Here is a 16086-nt window from a genome sequence, read left to right on the forward strand (position 1 = left end):
ACAGCCACGGGGGGTGCTGGACGTCCTACGAGAAACTTGGGAGGAGGGGCCTTCGTTGGCCAAAAACGAAATTCAGTACGTCATGGACTTGCGAACAAAACTCCACACATTGGGGCGGCTATCTAGGGAGAATTTGTTGCAAGCCCAGGACCGCCAGAGCCGGTCATATAACAGGGGTACTAAACTACGCAAATTCACACCGGGAGAGAAAGTGCTCGTTCTACTCCCAACGTCGAGCTCAAAATTAATGTCAAAGTGGCATGGGCCTTCTGAGGTCGCACGGCAGATAGGAGAGCTCGATTATGAAGTGATACGATCCGATAGGAACGGGGCACGTCAAATATACCACCTCAATCTGCTTAAAAAATGGAATGAGGTGGAATCGGTGTTGTTGGCAACGGTGATCGGGGGAGAGGATGATCTCGGGCCAGAGGCGAGCATTAAAGCGCAATCCGTCGCGTTGGCCCCGGGGGGAGATCACCTCTCACCGTTACAACTCGCTGATTTATCGAAATTGCAGGCGGAGTTCGCTGACGTGTTCTGGCTCCTACCGGGACGTACCGACTTGATTCAGCACCATATCGAGACCGAGCCGGGCGTGGTAGTTCGCAGCCGGCCGTATCGCTTGCCTGAACACAAGAAAAAAGTAGTTCAGGACGAATTAGGCGCAATGCTCGACATGGGAGTAATCGAGGAGTCCAACAGTGACTGGGCGAGCCCGATAGTTTTGGTCCCCAAAACGGACGGCTCGGTCAGGTTCTGTGTGGACTACCGCAAGGTGAACGCTGTGTCGAAATTCGACGCGTATCCAATGCCGCGGGTTGACGAGTTGCTTGATCGGTTAGGCACGGCTCGATTTTATTCGACACTGGACTTAACAAAGGGCTATTGGCAGATCCCCTTGTCTCCATTGTCCAAAGAAAAAACAGCTTTCACCACGCCGTTTGGATTACACCAATTTGTCACGCTTCCTTTCGGCTTGTTCGGGGCGCCCGCAACCTTCCAGCGACTCATGGATAGGATTTTGCGTCCCCATGCTGCATATGCTGCTGCGTACCTGGATGACATAGTGATTTATAGTCACGATTGGCAGCGGCATATGCAGCATGTGAGGGCGGTCCTGAGGTCGCTGAGGAGAGCGGGGCTCACGGCCAATCCGAAGAAGTGTGCGATTGGGCGGGTGGAAGTAAGGTATCTGGGCTTCCACTTGGGTCATGGGCAGGTGCGTCCCCAAATTGATAAGACTGCCGCAATTGCAACCTGTCCGAGACCCAAGACCAAAAAGGAGGTAAGACAGTTCTTGGGGCTGGCGGGATATTATAGACGGTTTATACCAAATTATTCGGACCTCACCAGCCCTTTGACTGATCTTACTAGAAAGGGGCTACCAGATACGGTCCAGTGGACGGAGCTGTGTCAACAGGCTTTTACCCAAGTAAAGGCTGCTCTATGTGGCGGGCCGCTTTTACACTCCCCTGACTTTTCTCTCCCTTTCTTGTTGCAGACTGACGCGTCGGACAGGGGGCTGGGCGCAGTCCTGGCCCAGGAGGTGGAGGGGGGAGAGCGGCCGGTGCTGTACATTAGCCGTAAGCTCTCCAAGAGGGAAGCTAAGTACAGCACCATAGAAAAGGAGTGTTTGGCCATCAGATGGGCCGTTCTCACTCTCCGCTATTACCTCCTGGGGCGGGAGTTCACTCTCTGTTCGGACCACGCTCCTCTCCAATGGCTCCACCGCATGAAGGATACCAACGCGCGGATCACCCGTTGGTATCTGGCTCTTCAGCCGTTTAAGTTCAAGGTGGTCCACAGGCCGGGTGCTCAGATGGCTGTGGCCGATTTCCTCTCCAGAAATGGGGGGGGGGGGCTGCAGGCCGGACGGCTCCCCGGCCTGAGTCAGGCGGTGGGGGTATGTGGCAAGGGGGGCGTGGTTCAGCGAGGTCTGCAGCGGGAGAGAGGGCCGCGGGACGAGCGGTAAGTGAGTGGGTTGGACGCAGATTAATAACACCTGTCTCTTGTTCCAGTAATGAGCGCGGAGACGGGATAAAACACCAGCGGAACCGGAGACCAGGGAGAGAGAGAGTCGGACTGTTGATGCGACCCACTGAGTTATCCGGAACCCGGAAGTGCGTGACCCGGAAGTGAAACTGAGACTGAGCATATGAGAAACAGGCACACGCTGAAGTGTGCACGTTGAGATTTGAGTTTGAAAATAAAGAGCATCAACAGTCCTGCCGACCCCCGTGTCCTCTTCCTTCCTCCTATACGAACATTGTTACACCCAGTTAAAATGGTAACATTAAATTCAGGACTATTTAATGCATTTTAAAATAGACTTTAAAGGACTTGCAGACACAATGAATGAAAAAGCAAAGTGAATATATCCGGTGTTTTATCTAATAATATTATTGTATTTAATAGTAAATAAATAAAGTGTGAAAATGAAACAAGTAAATGAATGACCAAATAGCTAAAATAAGAAAATAAAAGAGGAGCTGTATAGGCTACATGGTGGTTTGGAAGAGATTTTTTTTTCCATTTACAACATGAACTGGAGGCACAGCTGTTTACTAAATTTCTGTATTTTGATATAGCTGCCTACAGAACTTAAAGATCTCACTCTTTTCTTTTTTTTCTTGCTGCATTAAAGATTAAACTGTAATGATGTCATTGTGATCTGCTCTCGTGATGATATCATACAGCTGAAGCAGATCTAGGAGCTGATTGTATTTCCCCTCACCGCGCTAACAGGTCAATCAGTTCTAGTTCTGCTTCAGCTGTGAGGTACTCTCACGAGTGGCGAACACAATTACTGACAAGCCAGAAATTCATCGAACCTTCCGATCGCCTCTCGTTTATACACTGGACAAATATAGGATGATTCAAAATGATTCATCTGTGTGCAACGAGTAAGATACGTTTGTGGATCCGCGCCGCGCATTCATTGACTTGTGAGTCGATCCTATATGGTCTCAAAATCCAAATGAATCAAATAGGATCGACTCACAAGTCAATGAATGCATGTGCAGCACCGTTTCAAAAAAAAAAAAAAGAGTTGCACGAGTCAGAATTTGGACACAATTCATAGTGTATATGCCAATCTTAAGAAAAAAAAAAAAGATTACAAATATGATATGGTTTGGTGAAAAACAAACTGGAACTCAATGTATTAAGATTATCCTGGCCGTTGGTTGTGTAACTTACGAGGGCGCTCATGTGACTATTATTAACATTGCAGTTCCCTCTAACTCGCTCAGGAGAAGCACACAAGTTGTAAAACATAAAGATGAATAAAAACACTAAATTAAAATTGAGATGAATTTTATAATTATATTTTTGTAGGCCACTTACCTCTAAAAAACATGGTCGTTGTCCTGTGTCTTTTTCGCGATTGAAGTCTGTTCAGCTGCGCTTGCTTTGGTTGATTGGTGGATGTCTTGAAGGTGCATTACCGCCATCTGCTGGATTGGATTGTGGCGCATTCGATATTCGATAGGGACACATATTCTAAATTCTTTATTAACTCTGTATTCTTTAGATAAATAATGAAATGCATGTACATTCTACATGATTTAAATAATAATAATAGGCTACATTTTTATTTATTTCAAACTGATAGACTAAATTTATGGTAGAAGTTCTTTTTTTTTTTTTTTACATTTTTTATTATAATAACATGAAACACAGAATGACAACATTACATGCCAGTAAGCAGGAAAATAATACCTTTTAAAAAGATTCATAGTTTTTACAGCTTTCTTATTGGAAGAGTCAGAAATCAAACACGCATACAATTTTAACTCTTCCAGAAAAATTTAAAGAAAGGCTTACAATTACAAAATTTACATTTATGTATTCTTTGTGAATCCGCATACTCGTTGGTGTACTCATCGTATCCTTTGAGGATAATAAATGTGCTCACATTCACACAAATGTAGCCAATTGATTTGGACTTGCCTTAACATGCTGAATAATGTGACAGATAGATTGACCGTAAGCCTCACCAGAGGAGAATTAAGCTGACCAAACATGAGCATTGATTCAATGTTTGTCTTTTCAACACTGAAAAGCATGGAATTATCAACATTGATCCAATATTATTTAGCAGTGAATTTTCAACATTGGTCCAGTATGGTGTTAGCATTGAATTTTCAACATTGATCCAATATTACTTAGCATTGAAATTTCAACCTCAACCAAAATGATGATTCTGATGGAATTTCAACATTGAATCAATGCCACCATGCTATCTGGGGCGTTATTCATCCTCGATGCCGACACAACACTCTCACAACCAACCACTTTCCCCACAGCTAAACTGCAATCCTCAATGCTTGCATTTGAGGCAATTTTCACGGCATGACGCCGCGTGAGAAAATCAAAATTCCCCATAGCTTTAGCCGCCATGCTACCAGTAATAATACTGGCAGACAGGAGACTCAAACTATATTTTGGAAACTACTGACAATATAATGCAAAATAAAAAGAAAAAAGATAGAAAAATAAAGAACTTTCCTTTTGGCACAATGCCAAAAAAAAAGTCCACACACTCACTGCACTCCGTACACCCACTCACTCACTCACTCGCTCGCGCAACAAACACACGCATGCGCACGAGAGAGAGAGAGAGAGAGAGAGAGAGAGAGAGAGAGAGAGAGATTGAAATTGAAATTACCTTTATTTACAAACTATATGTAAACGTATACTGTGTTACCACCAAAATTATATATTACACAAAACAAAAATTTCAAAGAAAAAAAAAAATCATAAAAAATAAAAAAAGTAAATAAAAAATAACACAAAACCATTCAAAAAGTCAACAACAGATCATCATTTTTATTATCTGTACATAATTCTCCGTTTATGGCCCAAGTAGTCACAAACATTGGCAAGCACCCAACCAACTTGTAATATGCATGTTCTATCCTGAGTCTTGCTGCTACCAAACCCTTGAACATCATCAAAGGATCTAAAGCATCTTTTTCAAGAATCTTATTTTTTCTTGTTTTCCACATTGCAAGTTTGGCAGTTCCAAACAAAAAATTCAATAAAACAAAAACAAATTTTTGACTAACAGAATATTTTGGCCCAAAAATAAACAATTGATGAGATAAAACTTCGCCTAAAGATGATACCCATTGAGATAGAAAGGAAAACAGATTACCTAACTGTACACATTGCACAAAAAGATGAAAAATTGTCTCATTGTCAGAACAGAAAGGACACCCCGACCCTACATTTGGATTGAGGAGCACCACATGTCTGTTCGTAGCTATAGCACCATGTACAATCCTCCATTGTGAATCGCCAGTCCGTTTATCAATGGGCCGTTTGTACAGTGAACGCCAGCTACCTTTAGGGGACATGTCCACTCCAAAAAATTCTGTTCATCTTGATGACGTTACTCCAGATAGAAGACATGCATTGGTCACTTTCACACACGTCACATACAGGGCCTTCTTACCAGCAGACTCAAAGTTATCCAGTTGAGGGATTTGAGGGATCCAAGCCATCCCCTTGCGTCAGCAGTTATCATCAGGGACGGCAAATCATAGTCACACCCAGCCATCCATTCGTTCATATGGTTAGAGTTTTTGATAAAAAGTCGTTGATCATAATCCAACTCTTCAACCACTTCACCAGTAAGCTGTTTCAGAAAACGAATAGACTTTATCCTGGTTCTCTCACTCAAGGTCTCCAAACCGATGCTTAAAATGTGACCAAGCTTCACACATCCAGCAGCTATCAGCCATGATGACAAACTGAGCTTAGGAGTCTAGAAGGCAAAAAAGAGTTCTGAAACAATGGCTACTCCATCAGCCAGAAACCTGCATGTATTCCATCAGGTCTTGATACAGAAAAAAAACTTTCCAGGCTTCCATCACAGATCTATAAAAGGAAGTCAAGTCTTTTAGAGTAGTTTGATTCAGGTTCATTAAAAAGAGATGTTTATCAAGTCCCATATCGCCTGCTTTCCTCAAGAGTGCAACAGCAGTACTAGACCATGCCATGTCAGTATTATACAGCAATCTCTGAGCAGCTTGCAGACGAAAGGCCATCAGCCTAGATTTAATGTCCACAAGGCCTTGCCCCCCTTCTTGCACTGGTAGAAAAAGGACAGCTGACCGGACCCAATGCTGCCCTGACCAAAAAATATGTACAAGCATCCTTTTAATGTCCTGAACTAATCCAGCAGGAGGTTGTAACACAATCAATTTGTGCCACAAAGCAGAAGCGACCAAATTGTTGGCAACTAACTCTCTCCCCTTATAGGATAGCTGGGGTAGCTACGAGTTCCATTTAGACAATCGGGTGCACACTCTCTCCAAAACACCGTCCCAATTTTTCTTTTGAAAGTCAGCAGATCCCAAAAACACACCAAGTATTTTTAAACCTTCACTATTCCAGTTCAAATTACCTGCTAATTGGGGAAGATTTTCCAGATTTCTTTGACCTGACCAAAAAGCCTCAGTCTTATCCCAATTTACTTTTGCTGATGATGCGCCTTCATACATATCAAGCACTTTAGACAGAGCTTTTATATAATTATTATCATTGACAAAAACTGTAACATCATCAGCGTAAGCAGTAATTATAGTTCTTAAATGAGGCATTGTGGGTATTGCTAAACCAGTTAAATTTTTCCTTATATTAAAAAGTAATGGTTCAATAGCAATACTGTACAATTGTCCTGATAAAGGGCATCCTTGTCTAATGCCCCTTGAAACCACAATAGGCCGACTTAGACCACCTCCCACTTTAACCATACAAGAAGGTCCAGTATACCAACCTTATCCATTTGATAAAGTCTTTACCAAACCCAAAAGTAGATTAAAAAGATAGTTATGATCAACACGATCAAAACGCCTTTTCTTGATCTAAGACAATCAATCCAATCTCTGCATCAAACATTTTGCAGACATCCAGTGTATCTCTTAACAAAAAAGATTATCCATTATGGATCTCTTTGGAATGCAATAGGTTTGGTCTTGATAAATTATCAAATGTAGAAAATCCTTAAGTCTGTTGGAAAGACATTTGGACAAGATTTTATAATCTGTTGTTAATAAACCAACAGGTCTCCAGTTCTTTAACAAAGTCAAGTCTCCCTTTTTTGTTAGTAAGGATAATACAGCACGTTGACATGTAACAGGTAAAATACCATCTTCATAACTTTCACAAAAAACTTCATAAAGGTCCAGTCCAATATATTTCCAAAAATGTTTATACAATTCAGAAGTTAACCCGTCAATACCAGGAGAGCGACCGGGTTTTAGCTGTCCAACAGCAGTAGTGAGTTCTTGAAAGGTAATTTGCGTATCCAAAACAGTCTTAGAAGACGAGTCTATTTGAGGAAGTTCATTGAAAAGTTGTGCTGTATTATTAGGGTTACAATGATTAGCTTTATAGAGAGAAGAATAAAAATCAACAGCATGACAATGCATTTCTATAACATCATTTGTAATCTTTTCATTTGGAAGACGTAAACATGTCATCTGCTTATATTGTGCCACAGAACGTTCTAAATTAAAGAAATAGGCACTTGGAGCATCCATATCAGTCACTGATGTAAATCGTGACCTCACCAAAGCTGCCTTCACCCTCTCATTCAGAGGAAAATGTAACTGTTTCTTTTTCTGTTGTAAGTTACTGATAAAAGCTGGGTCATGTCGTCTTAGCATTTCTGTTTCTATAGTCTCTATATCTCTTTCCAGAGCTTGAATTGTTTCTCTTTGAGTGGTAGTGTAATATGCTGTATACTGTTGGCAACATAGTTTTATTTGAGTTTTACCAACATCCCACCATTGTTTTAAATTTTCAAATTCAGTTTTTTTTTTTCTTCCAATGCTTCCAAAATGCCTCAAAATACTCAGAAAATGAAGCATCCTGCAGCAATTTAACATTAAAATGCCAATAAGAGGATTTTCTTGGATTCATATTTACTGAAATAAAAACTAAATGGTGATCAGAAAATCCTATTGGAGAAATACAACAATGACCCTGTTATTAAACATTTTGAAACATAGATACGATCTAAACGAGCAGCACTTACTCTATTGTCAGAAATCTTAACCCATGTATATTGTTTATCTACTGGATGCTTAATTCTCCACATATCTAAAAGTTCACCAATCACCAATTTCACCAATCTTGACAAATAGTTAGAGGAAAGCATGTGAGGCTCTTCATTATTACGGTCCACATTGAAACACTCTGTACAGTACCAATCTCCACCAATAATTATGTTTCCATCACCAAAATCTTGTTTTAAAACATTTGTCAATATACTAAAAACTGTAGTCGCTCATGTCCCACATTTGGTGCATAAACATTAATAAAGTAAATTGTCATCCCTTCAATAATAGTTTTAACAAGAATGAAACGACCCTTCACTAAATCTTCAGTTTTTTCAATACTAACTTTTATATTTGGAGAAAAAAGAAGAGCAACTGCAGCACTCAAATTTGTACCATGGCTAAGTGTATGCTGACCTTTCCACCACATCCCCCACTCTACTTCATCATGACAATCACTATGGGTTTCTTGCAATAAGATTACGTGTAGCTTTTTGTTCTGCAATATTTCAGACACCAATGCCAGTTTATGTCTATCCCTCCATCCATTAATATTTAATGAACCCACCCTCAAAAGATCCATATATATGTTTATGAAGGAAAGAAAAAAGACAAACAAAGAAGAAACCAAGAGAGATAAGAACACCACGTGATGCATGGCTAATCACTTATAAAAAAGCTCTTCGTCTCTTCTTTTTATCCACTTTTCTAAATTTTCTAATGACTGTAACATGTTTTTTTTAAACGAAAACGTTTCTTTTCACTTAAACTCTCTCTTTCTTGAACCCAAAAGAACAGGTTCCTCACACCTGCTTATACTGGGCCCTGCAATTTGAGTAGAATCTCTAGGCCTATCATTAACGATTTCATGTGCTTCCACAGCGGACGGCGCCGCATCAGAAATGCTTACCTCTGCTGAACTGGCATTTTCCTCTGCGGTGTGCTCCGCGACATCTCCCTCTCCCGTGACATTAGGCTTATCCTCTGGTGCACGCTCTCTGTGTGGGCATGCAAACTTTGGTAACGCTTTAGATTACGGCCCGGAAAGTACTGTATAATTAAAGTGAATTTACAGCATAACTTTCTGTAATTATAGTGTAACTATAAAGTAAGTATATGGGAACAATATGTAATATTGGGGGAATAAAAGGGGTAACTATCAGGAAAATTTACAAATTATTTATATTGTAAGTATTTTTTAATTAAGGGGTAATTATACTGTAAGTATTTTTTAATTAAGGGGTAATTATACTGTAAGTATTCTTTAATTAAGGGGTAATTATACTGTAAGTATTTTTTAATTAAGGGGTAATTATATTGTAAGTATTTTTTAATTAAGGGGTATTTATACTGTAAGTATTTTTTATGAATGTGCGGGCTGTAAATTGATGTGGCTCTCTTGTTCCCCTCTTGTTTCATGTAGTTACGAGGTAAGTATGGATGTGGGATGTTGGGACCCTTCAAGTTACGTCAAGCGTGAAATCAACCCTCGCATGCACACACAGATATGATATGGATTACTGTAGTTATTGCTGTATGTGCTGTTTGATGCCTTAACTCTTAGAAACCCAAATGAGTTTTAATTAGCAGAGATTATTTATTTATTTGTGTTCATCTGAGGTAATTGCATGAGGGTAAAAGACGAGTAAATGGTGAGGATATTTCTGCGCGCAGTGTATTTTCAGTATAACAGTTACAGAATACCAGCTAGAGACGTGGGATCCTTTTTAAGATTCATCTGTGGCAAGGAAGAAAAGAATAGGAACATAAGGAATGAATGTGGAACATAAGAAATGAATGTGTTCTAAATCTGTTTGTTTTTTTAAGTTTTTCTTTTTCATTTTTTAAATAAAGGTTTCTGAGTGATATCTGATGTATTTGTGTTTTTATTGTACTTACCCCGTAATTACATGAAACAAGAGGGGAACAAGAGCCACTTTAATTTACAGCCCGCACATCCATACTTACCCTGTAACTACATGAAACAAGAGAACAAGAGCCACTTTAATTTACAACCCGCACATTCATACTTACCCCATAATTACACGGATAATTACCCCTTAATTAAAAAATACTACCCCTTAATTAAAAAAATACTTGCAGTATAAATGATTTGTAAATTTTCCTGATAGTTACCCCTTTATTCCCCAAATATTACATATTGTTCCCATATACTTACTTTATAGTTACACTATAATTACCGAAAGTTATGCTGTAAATTCACTTTAATTATACAGTACTTTCCGGGCCGTAATCTAAAGCGTTACCCAAACTTTTTGTGACCCAAATCACCGCATTCGAAGCACCTTAGACTGCCAGTTGCTGCGTACACCATATACGATTTCCCTTCATGACGCACTCGGAATGAAATATCCATCGTATTCTCGGGAGAGTCCAGAAACATAAACACCTGTCTTCTGAAAGATTTAACATGTCTCAGAGACGGGTGTTTACATCCTAGTGTAATTGATTTAAAACCAGTGGCAAATTTGCCAAACCGTGTCAATTCCTGTTCCAACGAGTCATCCGGAATGAACGGTGGAACATTCACCACTGTGATTTTCGTTGTCGGAGCATGTAACGGAGAAACTTGAACAAAGTTTTCATTTATAACGAGGCCACTTTCGATTAACCGGTTAACAAAGTTTTGTTCTTTCAAGAACACTACTACAGCTTTTTTCATGCGAGAAGCGGACACAATATTCTCATGTCCCACTTCCTCACGAGCCGAAATAAGCATGTCTTCCACAGTGATGCCGTCCTCCGGCACGCACCTGAAGCCATTGCACAAGGACAAAGACGACACCTCCTCATGAGACGCCATCTCTCCCTGCGCAAAAATCACAAGGACAAACTAACCTTAATTAAATTTAAACCATGCAAAAAAATAGGAAAAGAGGGGAAAGTAAAAGATAAAATAGGGAAAAACCCCATATTAAAGACTAAGTGAGAGAGAGAGAGAGAGAGAGAGAGAGAGAGAGAGAGAGAGATTTGATTTTCACAAAACTTTATTACAATTATTAACACATTATCTAGACAATAAAAAAAAAAATCAATTAAAAAACTAAACCGAATAAAATCTAATAAATCACACACACAAAAAAAACAACAACACAATATTAATGCAGGATAGTTGCAAAGACTAAGTTATTTTTAACTACCTCACACAAAGCCCCACCATAACACCAAATCAAGTCAAAAGAAAGAAGATCTTCCATGGCTTTAAAATAGCGAAAGTGAAATAAGAATTCTAGATTTAACCGAATTGAAGAAAACTGTAAAATTGTAACTCATATTCCGTTCAATTTTGTTTTTTCTAGTACCATAGACAGCCATTTTAGCTTGACCCAATAAAAAATTCAAAAGTTGACATTTAAACTGTTTTCTCTGAGCATATTTAAACCCACAAATAAAAATCTTAATAGAAAAAGTCTCACGAAAACACAAAAATAACTTTTGTAAAACAGTGAACAGGGTCTCAAGTCTAGAACACTGCATTTACAGACAGAAAGGACAGTCATGACTAACATCCTGATTTAAAACTGAGATAAAGGCATTGACTGCAACTGCCCCATTCAGAATTCTCCACTACAGATCCCCAGGTTTTTTAGGCCCCGTCCACACGAAGCCAGCGCTTTCCTATTCCGATCTTTTTTTTTTCCTCGTTTCAAGAAATATCTGCGCCCACACACGATTAAGAAAACTGACTTAAAACGATGTAGTTTAAATGCCAGGGCAGTGTGTGGCGCTGTAATTCTGCCACAGAAATACACTAAAAACGGAGAAGAAGAGTTGTGGCTAGAAGGGGTATAGCAGTGTTCGGAGGTGAGGCAAAATCTCACAATAAAATAACAATAAATACATTTGCTACTTAACAGATGTGTTTTATTAATGCCTACACCTACCCCAACCCAAAACATACCCTTACAATAATGCAGATACGTTAATTAAATAACGCAATATTGATGTGCGCATGCCCAGTGCCTGTAGTTGTATCCCTAAACTCTTTCACTGTGCCGGACGTAGTGTGATGACATCACCGTTTCAGAAAATATACGGATTTGCTGTACACACGAAGACGGAAGATGATCGTTTTCAGATTTACCCAGTTTGGGACCCGGTTTCAAAAAATATCGGATTCATGCTTCTAAGGGTGCTTTCACACCTACCTTGTTTGGTCCGGATTTTCTGACTTTTCAGTTTGGTACGAACCAAAATTACAGGTGTGAAACCTCCCTCGGACCAAGGTCCGGACCAAACAGACGAAATTTGGTCCGACGAAAAGAGGTAGTCTCGGTCCGGACCAAACTGAACAAAGGTTCGGTTCGTTTCTTGTGTGAAAGCATTTTCTGTATAGTTCGGACTTTCAGACCATTTACAGGAAGTTCTGGTGTAGGATTAGTGAAAAAACACAGATTAAACTCACAGCACACGTGAGCAGCAGTGATCGCGCAGCATTTTAAACAGAACCGCTTGTGTAGTCATGTCAGCTCGCGTGAACGGCGTGCTCTGCTTGTGAATATATATATATATATATATATATATATATATATATATATATATATATATATATATATATATATATATATATATATTCACAAGCAGAGCATTCCGTTCACGCATATTTCTAATGTATTTCTAATGTCTGTGAGACAAGTAACGTTATGCTGAGTTTCGGTTTATTTATGAGACCGCTCCAGTTCATGTGCAACGCAAATGATCACAGGATGTCTGCTATTTAAGCTTATTTATTAAATTCAGGCAAATGATGAAACATTTATTAAAATTAAGATACAAAATACAAAGCTTTCTACAAAACAAATCTTAATGAAGTGGTCAAAATTATTTCTGACTCGATGTCTTTGACATATATTGCACATCTGTGCACGTTTCATAATCAATATAGCCTAGATGAAATTTAAAAATAACATTATAATATTTAAACATAACTATAAAATAAAACACATTGTTTGGCTAAAGCCTTCTAGGAGCTCCTCCTTTCCTGTCGGCGCCGATAAAATGTTTGCACAACGAGGACGTTCATTTGGTGAATTTGCCTCGAGTATAGTTGGTGCTGCAGATAGTAGTGCAATAATATTAACAGTATTGCCAACGATATGCGTCTGTTCATTCATTCTTGTCAAAGTTAGCCGCTGAATTGACAACACACTGACGTCAGACGCACGTCCGCTAACAAACCAATCAATGTTAAGATGCAGCCCACATAGATGATGACGACAGGACGCCAGTGCGTCATGTAAAGTTCTTTGATGCGCTGACATAACTGCAGTGTGAAAGCAAACCAAAAAGAACCAAATTTCCAAACACAAACTTTGGTTCGGACCTTGGTGCGGACTTTCAGGTGTGAAAACACCCTAAAACACCGGATCCGTGTGGACGAAACGATGATACGGTACAAAATTTATACGTATACAGCTAAACGCGTCTCCGTGTGGACGGGGCCTTAGTCAATGGCAACTTGTACAACGTACTCCATTTAGGAAACTCATCCTCTCCCAGCTGTAAAATATCATGCCAGGGAGTATCCACTCTATTATTTAAAAACATTTTGTTCAAGGATTTCACACAAATTTTATACAACTCTTTTCCAGCAGCTGGCTCTAGACCAATTAGTGTCACATCTTTACAATGTAAAAAGACACCTTTACAATCATCTAAATTGGGAGATAATGACAAAACAGGAAAGGGATCATCACAGTTTGGAACAATTAGCCCCTCATGATAGTTCTCCAGCATCTTGAGTTCCTCTGCTGTAAGAGCAGCTCTCCATTGCTCAAGAAGTTTAGCGACTGTACATTTTGAGTGAAGGCCCAAATGTCCAGCAACTGTATCAAAATTTTTGAAGTCCTTTCCCGCTGACTGTAATAGATGCCCAAGAGTTGTTATTCTAGATGAGAGAAGAATCCCATTGAGTGCGTGGAAGGGGCCCTTAAGAGATAAGTTCATGCGTGACCCACAGACTAAAGGTTCTTGTAACAACCAGTGTAAGGAACTTATGTTGTAGGGTCTTTGCACAGTGAACAAAGTCCAGACCTTAAAAACATTACGATAAAAAAATGGAAGCTTGGATAAATCCATCTTTTTAGGATTTAACCAAAATATAGATTTGTCCATGTCTAAGCCTCCAAAAGACTGCAATACCATAAAAGCTATTGATCTCCAGTTCGAGTCCACAGGTCAAGTCAAAAGTCTCTGTACAAAATGAAGCCGAAAAGCTGCAGTTCTGCTCTGCAAATGCAACGGACCATGACCACCCTCTTCCTTGGGCAGATACAAAACAGCTTTTGCAACCCAATGTAATTTATCAGCAGCCATATCACCCTGTAGCCCAAGACTGGTTTCCCACTGAAGCTAAGCAGGGCCGAGCCTGGTCAGTACCTGGATGGGAGACCAACTGGGAAAACCAGGTAGCTGCTGGTAGAGGTGTTAGTGAGGCCAGCAGGGGGTGCTCACCCTGTGGTCTGTGTTGGTCCTAACGCCCCAGTATGGTGATGGGCACACTGTACTGTCAAAGAGCACGTCCTTCGGATGAGACGTTAAACCAAGGTCCTGACTCTCTGTGGTCGTTAAAAATCCCAGGATGTTCTTCGATAAAGAGTAGGGGTGTAACCCCGGCATCCTGGCCAAATTTGCCCACTGGCCTCTGTTCATCATGGCCTCCTAATCTTCCCCCTATCCTGATTGGCTTAATCACTCGGTCTCCTCTCCACCAATCAGCTTGTGTGTGGTGAGCGTTCTGGCGCAATATGGCTGCCGTCGCATCATCCCAGTGCTGAACATTGGTGGTGATTGAGGAGATTCCCCCTTTTATGTAAAGCGCTTTGAGTGCCTAGAAAAGCGCTATATAAATGTAATGAATTATTATTATCCCAAAAATAATCTATCAAAATTGACTGAACTTTGAGTAGGAAATTTGGTAGAGGATCAACACACATTAACCAATGCCAGAGCGAGGATGCTAACAAGTTATTAAAAATCAATATACGGCCCCTATATGACATCTTTGGAAGCAAGAATTTCCATTTATCAAGACGACCCTTTATTTTTTCAACAGCCCCTTCAAAGCTTTTTTGTACAACCCCTTCATTACCTAACAACACTCCACGATACCTGAACCCCTCTCTAGTCCAAGATAAACCATCTGGAAGGTTTACTTCTCCATTTAACCATCTCCCCACCAAAAAAGCTTCACTTTTGGACCAATTTACTTTAGTAGAAGAGAACAATCTGAAATCTTTTAACAATTTTAACAACAAATCAACATCATTTTGACAACTGATTAAAATATCAACATCGTCAGCATATGCTGATAAATTTAACACATTTGGACAATTTGGAATACGCAATCCATACAAATCCATTCTAAATTTATTTAAAAAAGGCTCAATTGCTAAATCATAAAGCATGCCTGAAAGAGCACACCCTTGAATAACACCTCTAAAAACCTTAAAAGGAGCACACAAGTCGCCATTGACCTTCAAAATACTCTCAACATTACTGTACAGAACCTTAATCATTGAGATAAAAGTAAAACTAAACCCAAACGCACCTAAAACATCCCATAAATAATTATGCTCGACACGATCAAAAGCTTTTTCTAGGTCAAGTGACAAAAAACCAACATCCAAGTTAAGAGTTTTACAAAGATACAAACCATCCCTAATAAAATATATATTATCAAATATTTGTCTACCAGGTACACAATAGGTCTGGTCAGGATGAATCAACTGCCCCAAGATTTCTCTTAATCTATTGGCCAGAGCTTTGGAAAGCAATTTAGAGTCATTGCACAACAAACTGGGTTTCTCCAAATCTCCAGTTTTTAATGTCGTTCAGGTCTCCCTTTTTCGGCAACAGGTGAGAATCGCTCTTCTGCAACTTGTGGGTAGCCGCCCATTGGCCAGGCTTTCCTTCAGCACCTCTAACAGATCTGGGCCCACCTCTGTCCAGAAAGACTTATAAAAGTCAACTGACAACCCGTCAACTCCAGGTG

General features: G+C 39.9%; 1 pseudogene; it reads left to right on the plus strand.

Moving 5' to 3' along the window:
• The first annotated feature begins 14396 nt into the window (after positions 1-14396).
• Positions 14397-14513, plus strand: LOC137093326 (5S ribosomal RNA; annotated as a pseudogene).
• The last annotated feature ends 1573 nt before the right edge of the window (positions 14514-16086 follow it).

This window comes from Pseudorasbora parva, chromosome 11 (assembly GCF_024679245.1).
Source record: "Pseudorasbora parva isolate DD20220531a chromosome 11, ASM2467924v1, whole genome shotgun sequence".
NCBI lineage: Eukaryota > Metazoa > Chordata > Actinopteri > Cypriniformes > Gobionidae > Pseudorasbora > Pseudorasbora parva.